Here is a 12,106-nt window from a genome sequence, read left to right as displayed (position 1 = left end):
AAGCTCTGCTAGTGTTATTATGAGTACTTTACTATATTAGCTACTAAATTATGCTATCATTATTTAGTAATTTATTATTATTTTATAGCGGAAATATACAAAGTGTGGTCCGGACTAAGTGTCCTAACTGAAATTATGAGTTAAGGGTTACAAAATATGTATGTCCGTTACCGCTTTGTTTAGGAGATATTCACGTCAAAAGATGTTAATTGCTATGAATGATTTTGATTATAATAAATAAATTAACATGAGTTCCAACTACATTATTAATAAAATTTAAATATTAACACTCCTATTAAATGTTGTTAAAAGTAATAACCTGGAGCATTAAGGTAGATTCGGCTTATTCCTTCCACAGTAGCAATGACCACGGGGGCATTGGATTTGTGTTATTGTTTAGCAAGTTTCAATTATCCTTCTTTGTAATGATTTAAAGCCATTGACCGGGCTTGCATGGACCTTTTGTTTAATGTCACCCCAAACTAAATAAGTTCCAGTAGTATCAGTTCTGGAGAGCGGGATGATAACACATGTGACTGATTTGCTTGATAGTTGAATAGTGGTACATCTAGTATCACTGTGGTTACTTTTTGACGACTCTACTATGTTTGGGCAATCTGGAGAGGAGTCACAGTAGAGAAAGAAAACCCCGAGTAGTTTATCCTGAAGATTACTCTAAGATCTAAGCAATATCTATGGAACACCTCCATTTAACACTTAATCATGACCCTGTACAGGTTAAATAAAAGGTTTTTGATATTAACTCTGTAGAGTAATAATTAATTATTGTATAATAAACTTAAATAATTGTTTAAATTACAAATAAAATAATACTAAAGTTAATATTTGAATTAATGTGGAACGAAATATTTTACATTAATATTTTTTCTAATAAATAGGTCACCTACCTTGCAGGTTATTGGCGGCATTTTCATATTGTAACTGCTGATCCAATGGTGACACTGAAGAACATTTTAGTGGTTTAAGAACGAAGATCTTTTCCATAGATTGTTTTTCTTTTTAACTTGTAAGTGTGACATACTTTACCATTTTATATAAAATGGTAGAGATATCTGTTTTATTAAATTAAATACAAATAGCCATCATACTTCTTTGAAATCAGAAAATAGAATGCTTGGAAAAATTTAATACAGCCTTAGAAGTTTTCTTCTAATAAAATTTCTTTTTTAAAATAACATAAATATGATTAATTTTCCTCTAAGCTTTAATTAAATCTAATTCCTTTTATAGATGGCCAACATATTAGTAAAGTTACATGTTTTATTTGTATCAATTGACACAGAGAATATTTGTTAAGTTTAAACTTTTTAATTACTTATCGCAAAATTCTGATGTTAGCTTTTGAGTGAATCTTGAAGTTTGATGAATTTATTATTATTATTATCTTAAGGTAGTCCTAAGAACAAATGAAGTACTTTGAGAACTCAATAGAGGTTGTGTTGTGTAAATATTTTAAATTGTTTAGAATAAAATTTCTTTAGAGTGTGGAATATCATTGAATAATAAAAATGTTCTCAGAATTTCAATTTATTAAATTATTGCATATTCATAATTTTGAAATGTTCCAGGTTTTTAACCATCTTCAGGCTGGTAAGTGTAACATTAATTTTATTATTTTATTCATTGTTGACATAATGCACATCCAAAATGCAAGGTACAAAACTAGGAGTATGTTTGAGCTAGGAATTAATATTATACTTTCTCAGAATAAGGTTTGTGTTAATGACTAAACAGGTTTTTCATGAAGTTCTGTTCTGGGTTTTCGCTTTACAACAGGTAGGTGATTTTTAATGATCTGATATCTGGGTTGTGTTTCTTTCATTCTAGATGTGCAGTATATGTGTAACTTTATTTATATTAGACTCCTTATAGTATTAGTAAACCATTGAAATTTAATCTTTTAATTTATTTTCTATTAACTTACACTTATTCAATGTTTATTTAAGTATATACTATCTTATATTCCAAACTTGAAAGCCTAATGCATTATTTCCCAAAGAATAAATAAAATTACATAAACAATTGTTAGAACCAAAATTTATAATATAAATCGATATATGTCTTGATTTGTAAAAATATATCCTTATTCTTAATGAAATTAATTTCAAATAAGTAAAAAAAACTTAAAATGCTTTATGAAAAAATTTTTTACAAATTTCTTTTAAGTTTTTTTCATTCAAGTTTTATTTTTGTTTAATGTTGCAAAAACTTAAAAAACAATAATATTTACTTACCATCATTGCTACTACATACCTTGTGAAGTGTTGGTGTTCTTTTCAAAGCATTTATTTCGATTTTTTATTTTTGAATATTTACAGCTTAGAAAATTTATTTAAATACCTATTCTATAATAATTCTACCTATTCATTAAAATAATCAAGGAGAAAATTTAATTCTTATTTTAATCATTTCAGTAAAATGAAATCCTCACAAGTAGGGTAGGTGAGGAGTGGGATGACAAATATACTCTTATGTTTAATTTACATATGCATAGTGGCTAGCAGATTTACCTCTAGAGAGCCGACCTGCTCTGCTGTGTTAATGCTGTTGTCTTGTCTTGTCTATTCCTTAACCTGGTTATCATTGCAAATCTATGAATTAAACCTATGTACACCTTTGTCCTTGAGTTCCTTTACACTCACCTGCCTTTGCTGCTTAGTAGTTATTTGTTTTGTTGGTATTTCCTCGTTTCTTTGCTTATTGTAATTTTAATTATTAATTTTTACAACATTTCTAAAACAACAATGATTTTATTTTGGTTAAATTGTACATCAGATAATTACATATTTGTATAAATATATTATGCAATTACTGGACAATAAAATTCTATATTAAAATTATTAACAATATTAAAAACATAATTTAAATTTATTTGAATTGTATTCTATATACATATGTACATAATTTTTGTCAGCTGATTATAAAATATCTTACAATACTACAAGTCTTATTAATTAAATCTATAATTTACTAATGGCAAGAACAGTTTTTATCCTGTATATTCTAAAATTTAGTTGAGGGAGGGGAGATATTTGTTTAGTATTTTCATAAAGTTTTTACATTGCTTTTAATTAAACTTGTCCCCTGGGTTATCATTATCAGTTTTCTTCTGGATTTTTCTATTAATGTGTCTGTTATCTTTTCTAATACGTTCCCTCATTTTCAATGAATTACTTCATTACTACTACTCCGGCTCCTAAAATGAAGTTCAAAATTTTAGGAAAGAAATTTCACCTCATTGGAAAAGACAAAATAAAAAAATTGATGATACTTACCTTCTTTTTTAAAGACTGAAGCATTATGTGTGCACAGGTTGTGTAGATGTGAAAATATTAAAATTAAACAAGTTCTTTTTTGTTATGAAATTATTCAAAATGAAATAAATATTTGCAAAGTAATGGATTCTCATAAATTACTCATAGGTATATGTCTTTAATTAAAAATACAAAAAATTTATTCGAAGCAAAATTTTTAATGTTTTTGGAAGAGTTTGAGAAATAATCTGTCACAAAAAATGAATTTTTATCCATTATTTCACTAATAAATTATTTGAAATATATAATATCCTTAGCCTGGTATTATTTATTTATAAATTAATTATTCCCATTTTCAATTTTGTTTACTGTTGATATTAAATATTGGAATATAAGTCAAACTAATTTGACATAATAATAACATCAAGAAATACTTTTAGTACTTTGTCAATGACTGGTTCATGTTAAAAAACATTACAAGAGGTTTGCCAGAGGTACCTTCTATGAAGGGGTGACATTGACATGAAAAAAAAATTAACAAACTTGTAAAAACTCAAATCAACAAATTTTGTATTGAATTCCTAAAATTAATAGTCTTGTCAATGTTACAAAAAGTAATACAACTATACTTATTCCTTATGTAAGATGTATTTGCTTTAAGTATAAACATGCGTTAAATGCAACAATTAATTTTTAGTTAAATTGTAAGTATAAGAAAATTTCCGTTTTTAAACTTAAATTGCTATTGCTACTAAAAAAAGTGAACCATTTTAATTTTTTTTCAAAAATCCTGTTCAATAAAACTGACTAAATCTCTTTTGTTATCATTCATTTTTCAGTAATGCAGGAGCATTGAAGGAGGTGCGATTATTGCAACTCCTTCCACCTCCCACGGCCCCTAATATTTATTAAACCCTAAAAGTTAGGAACTTCGATGTATGAGAGCCTACTTCAAACTGTGAAAATTATGATTAAAGATTATTGAAACAGGTTATTTATTATACTCATAATTGCTTACCTGTTTAGAGAGATCAGATTTCCAAAAATGTGGATTTACCTTTCAGGAAATATAGTACTACCCATACCAAAATTGTTGGGAAATTTTAAATCTTGCCTCTCCCTATTACTTGTAACAGTCCTTTTTAAAATGGAATTTGTTAAAGACTCCAGAATTCTGTTCTGGATAATCTTCCCCGTCTTACTGCTGCTGTTTTCAAGAAAACGTTCCTTACCTATGGATAAATTAGTCCAATACTTGTTGATTAAAATCATTTGAGTCATATTGATATCTATTCTAATTGAAGAATTTTGAAGTAAAGAGGTACAAGTGATAATTATTCTTAATGGTTTTATTTTTTTTACCACTTAATTAATGCTTCAATATTGAAAAAAATGTGAAAAAATCAGTAATTGACTAATATTTTAATTATAACATCCCTAATTATAGTAGGTTTTCTGAATTGTACCTGAATAAAGCGTTATTTTCCTCCCCTAACATGCCTTTGAGCCTTTGTAAGATTGCCCACTACCCTGAACATTTTATTTTTTATGGTACCAATTTTCGAAATTAATTTTTCATTTTTTGCTATAATTTATCATTTTTTGCTAAAAATTATCGTTTTTTGCTATAATTTATCCTATTAATACGGAAGGTTCAGGTAAATTTTTTTATAGTGCATGTAACCTTTTTACATTAATTTTTTACTTCATGCATTATATTAAACATGAAACACTTTAAAAATCTATGAACGGAAAATGGCACTTGTGAGATAAGGTCAGAAAGGTATACGCTGAAAAATCAGTTTGTTTAATTTTGTCAGAACCCCTTTTTGGGGAGGAGGGGACATTTTTTCTTTAACAAGCTTCATAGAGAATTATACAATAGGTTCCTATGAGTGGAGTTATAAATCATTTGATTACAGAAATTGACCTATATTTTGCGATATTGGCTAATATTACCCAAATGGGTCGTTAAATGTCATTACGTGGGATGGTTATAACTTGTGCCTTTATTGTACATTTTTCTGGTCTCAGAGTATCAAAGATAGTATGTACATGTTACGATGGATGTTAATTCATTTTAATTAACATTAGTTTGTAATTAGTTTTTCAAATAATTTCTGATTGATGTCAAACAACATAGTGAAAAATATATCAACTAAAATAAAGTTCAATGAAAAAATCTACCGGAAATTGTTCCGAAAACAATAATCCAGAAACTTTCTAAACATAAAGAAACACGTTTATAAAATTCAAATAATCCTTTAAAAATAGGAACTAATGCATTTTGACAATAAGCAATTTACTAGTCTCGTACTTTTTATTTATTAGTTAGCTGACAATGAGAAAACATGAAGGCCGAGCAGGTTGGTGCGGGGTCGATTCCCACCTGAGGCAGTTAATATTTATTTATCAGTACCCTGTAGAAATATATCTTAAAACTCCCACCTTGGTTAGTACGCGGCGGCAACTTCAAGGTAGTCGCCAGGGGTTGGTACCTTCTAACAGTCCTAAATATAGACTGGAAAAATAATATAACTTAATTAAGAGGAAGATAAAAAAAGATTTATCCCTATAAAACTAATTCGTTTTTATTTTGATAAAATAGGTTTTACTCCAAACCTTTTTATGTTCGTACCTTACGTTAATATTTACTTTTATAGAGCTGTGTTAAGACTAGGGTTTGGGGTAAAATCAATTGCTCTAATTCTATATTACAAAACTTTAACAAAGTTCTATTTTTTTTTTTTTTTTGTAAAAATTAAAATTAATTTGTTTTGGAAATGATAATTTCCCTATAAAAATTGGATATATTTTAATATCCTTCATATGTGATATACTTACCTAATACTTACCTCTCGTAGATGTTTTGCAATAGCTAGTAGGTAACTCTCATTCTTCTAGGTAAAAAAAAATATTTCCTTGTCTTGAGAGTTTCTTCCTCTAAAAGCTCAAACACGGTATTACTCTCAGGGGCGACCGTGAACTGCTGAAACTTCGAGCATATGCCGTTGAGAACATTAACTATTATATACCGGGCATCTCGGTTCTCTTTGAAGGAACACAAAGCACAAGTTTTCGGAGTTTAGTTGGAAACCTTTTCAATCAAGAGCTTGTTTGAGGCTGTGGGTAGGTTGGGCAGTTCAAAACACAATTAAATTAGTTATTATAGGGTTCAGCTAAAGTGTTTATGTAAAAGAGGCAAACATTTTAATAAGTTGATTCATTCATTTTTCAACTGAACTCATTTCTCAACTATTTCATCCTTGTAATTAGTATTCTCATCAAATTTTGGGTATGTGAGTGTCTTAGACCGGCAAGAATCAATGTTCAAATTTCAGGTCCTAAGAAAAATATATTGGAAAATCTAACTGATACTTTTCTTAAAGTGTTTTTTATACGTGTTGATGTGACATAAAAAACCAAAGGTATAACGATAGCTTCCAAGAACATTGTTTTTGCATGTAAAGTTTAATCTTTGAATTTACATAAAGCGTTACTTCATAAAAATCTAAATGTATGTGTAAACATACACAAACCATCATATAAATGTTTACAAATTATCTTTATGAATGAATTCATTCAACAATGACAGTCCGAAACCTCTAGACTGTTGTCCATTTTTAGGTTTCCTTTCACCAATAAATTCTAAAACATATATAAATGCTACTTTATCAAACATTTTACAATTTGGATTTTATGACTTTATTTATAATGTAGAAAATAATTATGAAGTGATTGGAAAAAAAGTAGTGGTAGTCTTTGATTCAAGATTTTTTTCTTGACATGTGAAAACAATGTCAAGGGGGTGTCGAATGTCAGCTCAAAGTAGTGTACAGTACCTGTCTGTGCAATCTGTGTAGTGGTTAGGAAACTGGAGGAAACGTTTCATGGCTGGAGGTAAAGGTGGTGTGATGTGATGTCATGAGTTAATCGGCTTTTCCAGTATTTAAACCAGAAATGTAGTTTTATTAACTACTGGTCTTAGGTCTCTGAGTTATGTTGGATTTTTGTATCTTCTTGAGATTTCTGTGTCATCTGCATATGACTGTAATATATGAAATATAGGAATTACAAGGAATATCGTGAGTTTAAGTAATGTAAAGTAATGGAGCAAGTACTGAATCTTGGGTTACTGCTGCCGAGATTGGTCTTAGTGGTGGTAGGACCAGATGGCGAAAAATGAATACCTGGTACCTATTCCACCTGGAAGTATTGTCTATTGTTGGTTGTATGAAATTTCTGCTCTATTGGCATGGATATAGGTAGTCTTATAGTAGTTATAGTTGAGTGGTGTGTCCTAAATTCTAAATCAAAATTATTATATCAAAAAGTATTTTGTATTGTGAATTTTCAAAACTTTTGGACGGGACAGGAAGTAAGCTGATTAAGTCCGTATGATGAGGTTATGTTTTTGTCCTTACTTGGCTTTTACTCAGGTACTGGTTTCTATTATTACGTTTTTAAAATGTCCACCTTAGAAAATCTTTAAATAAGTCGATAAGTAATAAAGTATCTAGTAATTTTTTATTGAATAGAATAATTAAACAATTTACATACATTAAAAAAATGATTAGGTTAGTGAAAAAAAATTAATAACTTTTAATTTGTAGAGAAGTTAGTATTATCTGAATTATTCACTGATCAGATACTACGTTTTTCTCAATGAAGGGAGTATACGTCTCCTGGGACGTTCTACATGCTCGCTTGAAAAATTATTAAATTACCTTCAAAGATTGGGCCAATAATTGCGAAGACACAGCAAACAATTTCTTTGTTATGCTTTTCACATAAATCGGCAAAGTGAGTGGACATGTCATTTTTTGATATAAAAAATAATTAATTCAAATAATAAAACCATTGTGTGATCATTTGCAGCGTTTCATAATAAATGCCTTTATTTATCCATTAAAAAATAAAAATAACCAATTGTTGATGCAAAACGTGTTTATTAATAAAGATGATTTGGAAGTATGATGGGTTACACATAACCAGATTTTGATAACAAATTAAAACAAGATCAGAATCATCGACAAGGCATATTTACAATATTGGTCATTTTTTATTACAAGCCAACATTTTGTTTTCCTACAAACTCAAGTACCATCGCCTGGGCTAAAATAAGTAGGTTATTTACAAGATGACGAAGGTGGGTGAAAAGTGAATGGTAATTTTCGAATTATGACCAATTTTGACTACATTTTAATTATGTTTTTACTTATATATTGAATATATATTAAGGGGAAGTATAGCGATTGTGTTAAATTTCTGATTCGAGTTTTCAATGTACTTCCACACACATTTTGAGGACCCTTGAGTTCAAATAATCAAGTTTCTCACAATGGTGTGGGTGAACAGTCTAGCCTAAAAAGCGATAAGTTGAAAAAAATATAAATTATATATTTAAGGCCTGGAATGAGAACTTTTCCGCTCAATTCGACTCAATTCGACCGACCGTGCCACTTCATAGAATTGATTTTTTATAATTTTTCGATTTTTTCCAAAACGGCTCTAATGATTTTGATTAAACTTACGTGATCTTTAATACCAGATAGGCCACATCCTCATTGAAATAGTCTAATAGGGCTTAAATAAGTAATTTTCCAAAAATCCCCCTTTAAAGTACATTTAATTTTCTTTATTTAGAAAAAAAACTGTTCTCATTGTTAGCAATAATAAACAGTAGGTATATAAAAAATATTACAGAACTTTATGCATAACTAAAGGGGAAAAAGGAATAATAGATACATCCGAATAAACTGACCGTATAAATCTTTTCCGATTGGATAACGGCTTCGTTATCTTTTACGTTATTCTTTAAAACGTATTTTTTTTTTAGTTATTACTACTCCGAGATGCCCTAAAATAAGAATTTTTATTCATATAGAAAAATAAAAATTCTTTTGGTTCTAGTATTCGCCTCATTTGGTCTTCAGCCTTTAAGGTTAATTAATGACAGTTATGTGACGCGGGCACCAGATTTTTGAAAACTATTTATTACTTATTAAATAAATCAAAAATTGTATCCTTATTAGTCTCAACACTTTTTATTTTAACAGTCCAACGATTCGGCCATTTCAGCCATCCTCAAGGACATCTAAATATTTAACACAGCTTATATTATGTATTCATTTGTAACACTTATAACAACAACATTATCACTAATAATATAACATACCTTCAATTATAAATTCTTCCTCACATTAGAATTTAAAATTTGTTTTGCAGTCTATTCTGTCCAGGTCATTAATTATAAGTTAAAAACTTATTAAAAAGTCAATTATTAGAGAGTCATATTTATTATTAATAAGCTTAACTAAGCTTAAGTTTAGTTACCTATTTTTTTATTTAAAATCATAAATATCTAAATCTTCTTATTTTAAATTATCCACCAAATCACTACCATATACACAAACCATTTATAACCTCCCATTCACACAGGTCAACCTTTTTTTAAAATTAATTTAAATTGCATTTTTGTCTCAATTTGGTATTTATTCTAATTCTCAAAATTCCATATTAAAATTAATTGTAAATAGTAACAAATTTCTCCAATATTTTTATAAATTTATTTTGCTTAAAATCTCTGCATAATGTTGGTTTAAATTCCTAGTATCTGTTTTAAAATTAATTGTGTAATTGATGTTCTCTGATATATAAATTGACTCAAGTATTTTTCTTTTGAACAAATTGTTTTCTTTATGTAAAATTATATTTATTACTTCTATCGACGCTGAGCTGCTATTCACAACCAATGGTCCAGATCATTTTTTTTCCCCCTGGGATGTTTACAATTTTCAGAAGCGCGGTTCTGACAACAAATTCATACTTTTAAGTTTAAGTAAGGAAGTAAATGCGATTTGGTAAAAAATGAGCTGTATGTCCTATGTTTAGAAAATTATAAAAAAAAAAAAAATTTGAACAAAAATTTTTATTTTATAGAAGTTATTGATAATTAGTATAAATTTGCATGTAGTAAGTAACGACATATATATTTTTTAAACTAGGTGAAGAGTCTTAATTACTTAATTACCGCACAAAATGTGTAAATAGCAACAGCAATGCGAACATGGTAATGATAAGAGTATTCAACTTGGGACCAACAGGGTTGACTCATGTATAATTTAACGGAATAAGTAATTGTCTGTCACGAGGTGATTCAAATGGAGTTATTTCGTTATATAATGCCTTTCTCACGGAGTTATTCTGCTCTATAAATAAACTAGATACAGAAAAAAGTCATAATACTTTGAAGGAACACGGATTATTGTTTAGCAGTTTTAAAGGGAAATATGAATAAAAAAAATATATTTTTCAAACAATTAGTATGTAAAAAAAATATTGAATATTAGATAAAATATCCAATGATACACATATATATCAATGTACGAGTATATACTTATAAATTTATAAGTAATGCACTAACAAAGAGCAAGAAATAAGTATTAAAAAAGATATTAAGCATTTAAATAAAATATTACATTCAAGTTAAATATCAATAAACTCACGTAAGTACTAACATTATATTTTTCGAATAAAATGTTTCTTGTAAATTAAAAAAAAAAAACCTATATCTTCATGCATTAGAATCATGTTCAAAGAAAGGGACAAATTTGCATCCCAGTTTTGAAAAAATTAAAAATAGTCCAAATATACTGAAAAATTAGGTAAACTTAGAAATGAAATTAAAAAATGAATTTCCATGTCCCTCAAAACATGATTTTATATTTATAAAAATTATTTTGCGTTTCATCTTTTCTAATTTACAGAATAAAACATAAGTATTTCGGGACTCCACTGCGCTTCCAGAAATTTTAAATTAAATAAACGGCATGGTAAATAAAAAAAAATATTGATTTATTGATAAGAAAACTGAAGTGGTTGATGACGTCTGGTATTGTACGATTTGACATTGCTGTTCTTTTGCCTATTTTTCGCAAAATGTATTTTGAAATAATACTAATACCAAAAAAATGGTCTTATAAAATACAGGATTTGTTTAAAGTTTCTGAATAGCAAGGAATTTAAAATAATAATTTTAAGTTTCTCAAGAATGATTACTATTCTCAACAGTCCACGAGAACAAAATGGACGGGGAACGGCACGAACATTTAAATAATTACATAGAAAAATTAAAACTATTTCAGGTGCTTTAACACACTGAGAAAAAAAAAATGTTCCAAACATACTACAAAATCTACGAGGAATGATGGAACAATAAAGTGATTCCACGCTGACTCCGTGCTCCTGAAACCAACTTCTTGTAGGCGTTTTAGATGGTTCAAATTCTTGGAAAAAGAAAGGTTAAAAAAACAGCTTTGATCGCCAAAATTTAAGAATAGTAACATATTTTTCTCTTGATTTTCAAGAGAAATACATTAAACATTTTGAAAACCATTGAGGCAGAATCTCTTGGAATATACCGAAGAGTATCATAGCGCAACCTCTGGATTCACTTTCCGAAACATAAAAGTTGGGGTTAGATAAATTCAGGATAGGACAACAATAGTACAGTGTTGTGGCTCAACAGTCCATTGAACGAATTTTAATAATGCTCATGAATTTAAGTATATTGTTCTGTTTCCTATTTTGGAAAACATTTAATTATGACAATTCTATATTTTTTCTATTTATATTTACATTTTTTATGTAGTATATCTGTTGTTTATCGGAATGCCAGGATAATTACTGAAGATAATTATTTAAATATATATGTATTAATTAAAATTATTTGAATCCTTTAACTATTATTATGGGATGGCCTTTCCAAAGGCCTAGCGCGTTTACCAGTTTACCAATTATACAGCTTTATATAATAATATTACCATTGA

The 12,106-nt window shown here is 28.2% G+C and overlaps 1 long non-coding RNA gene across 1 annotated transcript; it reads left to right on the top strand.

The window, feature by feature from the left end:
• Positions 1–363: 363 nt before the first annotated feature.
• On the top strand, positions 364–1,614 carry LOC136795160 (uncharacterized). Its single transcript, XR_010842730.1, has 3 exons — positions 364–749; positions 916–1,027; positions 1,590–1,614. It is a non-coding gene; the product is annotated as an uncharacterized lncRNA (long non-coding RNA).
• The last annotated feature ends 10,492 nt before the right edge of the window (positions 1,615–12,106 follow it).

Source organism: Halyomorpha halys, unplaced genomic scaffold (genome assembly GCF_000696795.3).
Source record: "Halyomorpha halys isolate HHAL.00 unplaced genomic scaffold, Hhal_1.1 Scaffold441.1, whole genome shotgun sequence".
NCBI lineage: Eukaryota > Metazoa > Arthropoda > Insecta > Hemiptera > Pentatomidae > Halyomorpha > Halyomorpha halys.
Note: the sequence above shows the minus strand (reverse complement) of the source record. Positions and strands in the feature narration are given on the sequence as shown.